Genomic DNA, 6,117 nt, shown 5'->3' with positions numbered 1-6,117 from the left:
CAACTCTTCCAACAATGACAGAAGTATTACAAATCTATGGTTCTTTACATATTGCACAACAGAGATTAAGAAAAACAAGAATTAGAACAATGCATTATGGTGCAGTCTGCTTGTTTTGGTGTGAAGATGTTGAGAATGTTAAGTGAGTAAAGCAAATTTGAACTCACTGTTATAAGAAGTAAAAATGAATTAGCCAATACTAGCAGAGAGACCAAAGCGACGTTTGAAACCTGGCTACTGTTCGGATGGATGAGAAGTATGTTTACTTGAAGAACATCTAGCAACTGAGTATTGAGTTTAGTTATAAAAAAACAGTCTAAAGCATATGTCTTCAGAAGGGCTCAACTGGTATAGCTGCCACTGTCCTTTGAAGAGGTTCTTGTAATACTGATCATGTTGGATGCTAATGAAACAACCTGAAAAGTTGCCAGCACCGAAGGAATCGGATACCTACACAGACGTTGGACGTTTAGCTCCTTCAGAGGAATTACCCTCATTTCTAGACACAAACATAATATTGACCGCTGCCAGTCTTTACTGTGCCTGGTATTCCTTGGCTTTCTCCAGCCCCTCTTTAAGAAAGTTGATGTACATAGCAGTGGCGGGGTCCTCGAACCCACCAGAGAAGCTAAATGTGTCGGCTTCCTCCTCAGGCTTCACGGACGTCTCGTCCAGGAAGTAATTAGCATTGATGTGGTGGACCTAGAGTCATTAGAGAATAATGTAGGTCAGAGAGAGATTCAAGTCATTTTCACACAACCTTGAGTTTTTTTTATTATTATACTTGGGTCTGGCACAGGCACCAATTACATTCCCTTAAAGTGATGGTTCAGTTTTGAAGTTTTACCTTATTTTCGACATCCCTAGGCTGTTGTCGTTTCCTCCAAACCAGTAAAAAATGTGTTCGCTGGTTATTTAGCAACATCCAGAATCAACAAAGTTAAGTATCCAAATCAAAGTTTATTGGTCGCACATACAGATTTGCAGGCAGGGTTGGGTAGGTTACTTTCTAATTGTAATCCGTTAGTTACCTCTCAAATTGTAATCGGTAACTTAATCTGATTACTTTTACATTAATTTCCCCTTGAGGCATTAGAAGACAAAAATGTATTACAAATTGAACGACATCTATTGCAGGATAAATCAATGTTAGTTTACATAGCTGGCCATAAATGGATGTTGCATTGTACTTTGAGTTCGTTATGTAGGCTTCTTCTAACCCATTGCTTTCTACTACAGATAATAATACAATTAGATTATCTTTACAAAGTCTGTCAGATTTACAGTCATTACAATTAATTTAATACCCCTTGATCTTCAAGAATTTGACTTGGAAATATGGAAGTATAGATTTGCCAAATTGTTACACCTGAACATAACCCCAAAATGAAGGACTTATTAGCCAGCCCTCCTCTGTTGTTTATGATTTTGTTGTCATGGAGGACTGATTGGGCTCATTGCTTCGAGATGAAAAATAAATGCTGCTCTTATGGAATGGAATGCTTTGAGCACTACTGAAAAATGAATGCCATATGCTGCATTTGCTATAGGTCTATTGTTTCCTCCGACACATTGGTGCAGCTGGCTTCTGGGTTAAGCAAGCAGTGCGGCTTGGTGGGGTCGTGTTACAGAGGACGGATGGCTCTCTACCTTCACCTCTCCTGAGTCCGTACGGGAGTTGAAGTGATGGGACAATACTACCAATTGGATATCACGAAATTGGGGAGAAAAAGGGGTAAAAAGTACAATTTTTTAAAATAATAATTGGATGTAGCAACTACAGATTTCCCCTTTGAGTCTATCAAAAGTGCTTGAGTTTGAGCATGTTCTAATTAATTTAAACTTGTTTTTGACAGTATGGAGCACATTACCACAGAGTAGTTTAGAAGGTAGGAACTCCCTCAAACTTTTATTCCATAGGCTGGGATCTGCAGCTGTTGCAAGAGCACATTTTTCACTGGCTGTCCACTGGTCGCAAAAACAATGATTGATAGGCAGCTTAAACGTCTTCAATTCAACCATTATTGGGTTAAAATACACGTGACCAGTTTATTAGGTTCACTCATGTAGTACCGGGTCAGACCCCCCTTTGCCTCCAGAACAGCTTGAATTCTTCGGGGAATGGATTCTACAAGGTGTGGCATTCAAACGTTGCTCAAATAGTATCAAGGGGCCTAACGTGTGGGAGGAAAAGATTCTCCACACCATTACACCACCGCCACCAGCCTGTACCGTTGACACCAGGCGCAGGATGAAGCCATGGACGCATTCTGCTTACGCCAAATCCTGACTCTGCCATCAGCATGACACAACAGGAACCAGATTTGTCGGACCAGGCAATGTTTTTCCACTCCTCAATTGTCCAGTGTTGGTGATTGCGTGCCCACTGGAGCCGCTTCTTGTTTTTAGCTGATAGGAGTGTAACCCGGTGTGGTCATCTGCTGCAATAGCCCATGCTTGACAAGGACCGACGAGTTGTGCATTCAGAGATGCAGTTTTGCACACCACTGTTGTACTGTGCCGTTATTTGCCTGTTTGTGGCCTGCCTGTTAGCTTGCACGATTCTTGCCATTCTCCTTCGACCTCTCTCATCAACGAGCTGTTGTTGCCCACAGGACTGCCGATGACTGGATGTTTTTGTTTGTCGCACCATTCTCAGTAAACCCTAGACACTATCGTGTGTGAAAACCCAAGAGGCCGGACGTTTCTGAGATACTGGAACCGACGCACCTGGCACCAACGATCATACCACGTTCAAAGTTGCTTAGGTCACTCGTTTTGCCCATTCTAACATTCAATCAAACAGTAACTGAATGCCTTGATGCCTGCCTGCCTTCTTTATATAGCAAGTCACAGCCACTCTTTGACCAGGGACCAGATGCTGACGAAGCTCTGGTTGAGAAGGGCCAGGACGGGCAAGCTTTCCAGCACTGTCTCCCGAAGAGTCCGCCCAGAACCTGTGACAATGTGTTTGGAGGAAACAAAAAGGTCAGATACCAAGCTAAAAGACACAACATATAGAATTTCCATTTTAATATTCAGTGCTTGAAAAGGTTAGGCTATGCTGCTTTTACAGGTTGTCTTTTCATTATCATTATCTCCAGCACAATACCAGTATCTACATATGTGAAAACAGCACATTTTGTAGAAAACAATTGAAGTTAAAAGTTCTACCTGATGACGTCATCAAAAGTTAAAACCTTTTAAAAACGGTGATTTTTAAACACTGAGATTTGTGTTGATATGGGCAGAAAGAAAACACCCTCCTTTTCTTACTTTTAATCCTACCCTGTGATGTCAAAGAGAAGCATTTTTAAACCATGGATCATAGAAATTGGCCATTTTCACATATGTAGACACTGGTATGGTGCTAGAGATAATGAATATGAGGTTGAAAAGTAGCGGAATTTCCTTTTAATATCTCTGACTCTCCTAAACTAGGTGAGCACTAAGAGGCTGATTACTATCAGGGCTCTCCATAGAGCAGTCACAGGTGAACAGTCTCACCTCAGCAGGATTGGTCGTCTAGTGCCCCCCAGAGGAGGATGGAGTGCACGAGCTTGCTCTCTGCCTGTGCTCGCTCAAAGGCCTTTGAGAAGGGCAGGTATGACACCTGTGGACAATGGAAGAAGAGACACACACTGAGTATACAAAACATTAAGAACACCTGCTCTTTCCATGACAGACTGACCAGGTGAATCCATGTGAAAGCTATGATCCCTTATTGACGTCACATGTTAAATCCACTTCAATCAGTGTAGATGAAGGGGAGGAGACAGGTTAAAGAAGGATTTTTAAGCCTTGAGAAAATTCAGACATGGATTGTATATGTGTGCCATTCATAAATGTGCAAGACAAAATATGTAAGTGCCTTTGAACAGGGTATGGTAGTAGGTGCCAGGCACACCGGTTTGTGTCAAACTGCAACGCTGCTGTGTTTTTCACACTCAACAGTTTCTCGTGTGTATCAAGAATGGTCCACCACCCAAAGGACATCCAGTCAACATGGGCCAGCATCCCTGTGGAACGCTTGACACGTTGTAGAGACCATGCCCTGACGAATTGAGGTTGATCTGAGGGAAAAAAGGGGAGTTGAGGCTGTTCTGAGGAAGGTGTTCTTTAATGTTTTGTACACTCAGTTTATATCGTCACAATGGTGCAGATTCACATAAACAAGTGAACAGTTGTCAAGTTATTTTTGAGAGAGCTTAGGTATACCCAGTCGTGATCGAAGTTCAAAGGTGACTAGAACAAGCCCCTACGTAGATAGGACAAAACTGAGCAGGCGTATTGAGCCGTACCTTCTTGAAAGGGTAGGAGGTGACCTTGAGGCGGTGAGCGGCCTCCTCGCTGCTGATCTCGGACATCCAGTGGATGTCCTCGAAGACAAACTGGATGGGGTCGCTGCCTCCCCGTCAGCTGTCGATAATGTTCCCTTCCTCATCCTGGATAAAGGAGGGCGTGGACGGGACCGACGTCCTGCAGCTCCATCTGAGGACACACAGAGATCATACAGCAAATATGACACAACCTACTATGTCACATTACATTGAATCAAGTGTTGGTATGCCATAGCATGCCTGTGTGTGTGTTGGGTTTAATAATAATAATAATAAATGCCATTTAGCTGACACTTTTATCCAAAGCAACTTTGTCATGCATGCATTCCTGGGACCACGTATGGGTGGTCCCGGGAATCACACTCACTATCCTGGCGTCACAAGCGCCATGCTCTACTAACTGAGCTACAGAGAACCAGAGACATTAAGCATTTTGGATTTGAACGTGTTAGGACGCATAAGAAGGCTGGTGGTGAACCTGTGAGTTTTTCTGCGATGGGTTTGAACTCAGGACTGAGGAACAGGTCATGGTCTTTGTCCAAGGAGGAGAAGAGAAAGAGGCCATCTGCGCCCAGTGCTTTCTCGGCCACTTCCGGTTGGAGGAACACACAATAAGAGCTCCTTATTGTGTCTTATTGTGTCATTTCTCATGCTCCAGTGACATTCAATTTGATGCTCCACACAATATGTCTGGGACAGATCAGAGTGCATTTTTGAAACCCCAACTTCTAAGAGCTCTACAATTATGAAAACATTGTTTTGGGTAAATAAATATTGCACTCTAGCAGCTACAATGTATCAGTTTATCAAAATGTACCAAAGTAGTGTACTGGGAGTTGAAAGTAAACATGGCAAGGAAATGAGGGGATTAGTTTCGGGCAATTCCAAGGTGACAGAATGACGCTGAGCCTCTGATTCTTCACCTTAAAATGTATGCCAAACAAAAACCATTGATTGCAATGTTAAACAAATCATACAACTCTATGCACAAGGACTACTTCCAACAATTTCCACTGACAATTTTACAAAAACGCATGTTATTGAAGAACAGTGCACATGTAAAGTTGTGACAGAATGACAGTAAAATCTCCCTCGGTTTGTGACAAAGTTTTCCAAAAACTCTTAAATATTTATTCTGAATTAAGATTCAAAGATGGCTGCAGAAAGAATGGGGTGTCAGCTATGATATGACACCTTGGGCTCTATTTTACCAAACCTTGCTGACCACACCGCCCGCGTCGCATGCGCGAGCGTTGCAAAATAAATATACACATACACGTTATTCAATCATTGCACCCACACTGCTCGCACACGTCAACAAGTGTCTTGTTTAGCCAGGCGCAAAAAATATAACTTTGTTCTATTTGTGACACTTGACGCGCTGCAAGTCCCGCATCTCCCATCTCCTTATTGGTTTTTAGGAGCACAGAGCACAGACCAACATTATATGAGTACATCTGTGTAAAAGTTATTACGGACCTTGGTGATGTATAATAAATAACTAGTTTCAATTTACAGAATTGCAAGGGGCACATACACATTATTTAACCCGCTTCATTGAACAAACATTATCCTGATTGTCATTCATTGTCAAAAATTGTTTTGAGACTATACTCCTACTGTGCAGAACTGCAACGTCTCTGGGAGAGGACTATATTTACTATTTGGGGGTATTTTTTCCAGCAGTATGTGATTGAACCTGTCTAGGATCTATAGTAGTTTACAATAAGTTAAATTCCTATGCAAATATAATGGAACAGATAAAAGGTATAGTTCC

The sequence above is a fragment of the Coregonus lavaretus genome, assembly GCF_964263955.1.
Source record: "Coregonus lavaretus genome assembly, chromosome: 27".
NCBI classification, from domain to species: Eukaryota; Metazoa; Chordata; class Actinopteri; order Salmoniformes; family Salmonidae; genus Coregonus; species Coregonus lavaretus.
The sequence above is the reverse complement of the archived record's forward strand: the minus strand, read 5'-3'. Positions refer to the sequence as shown.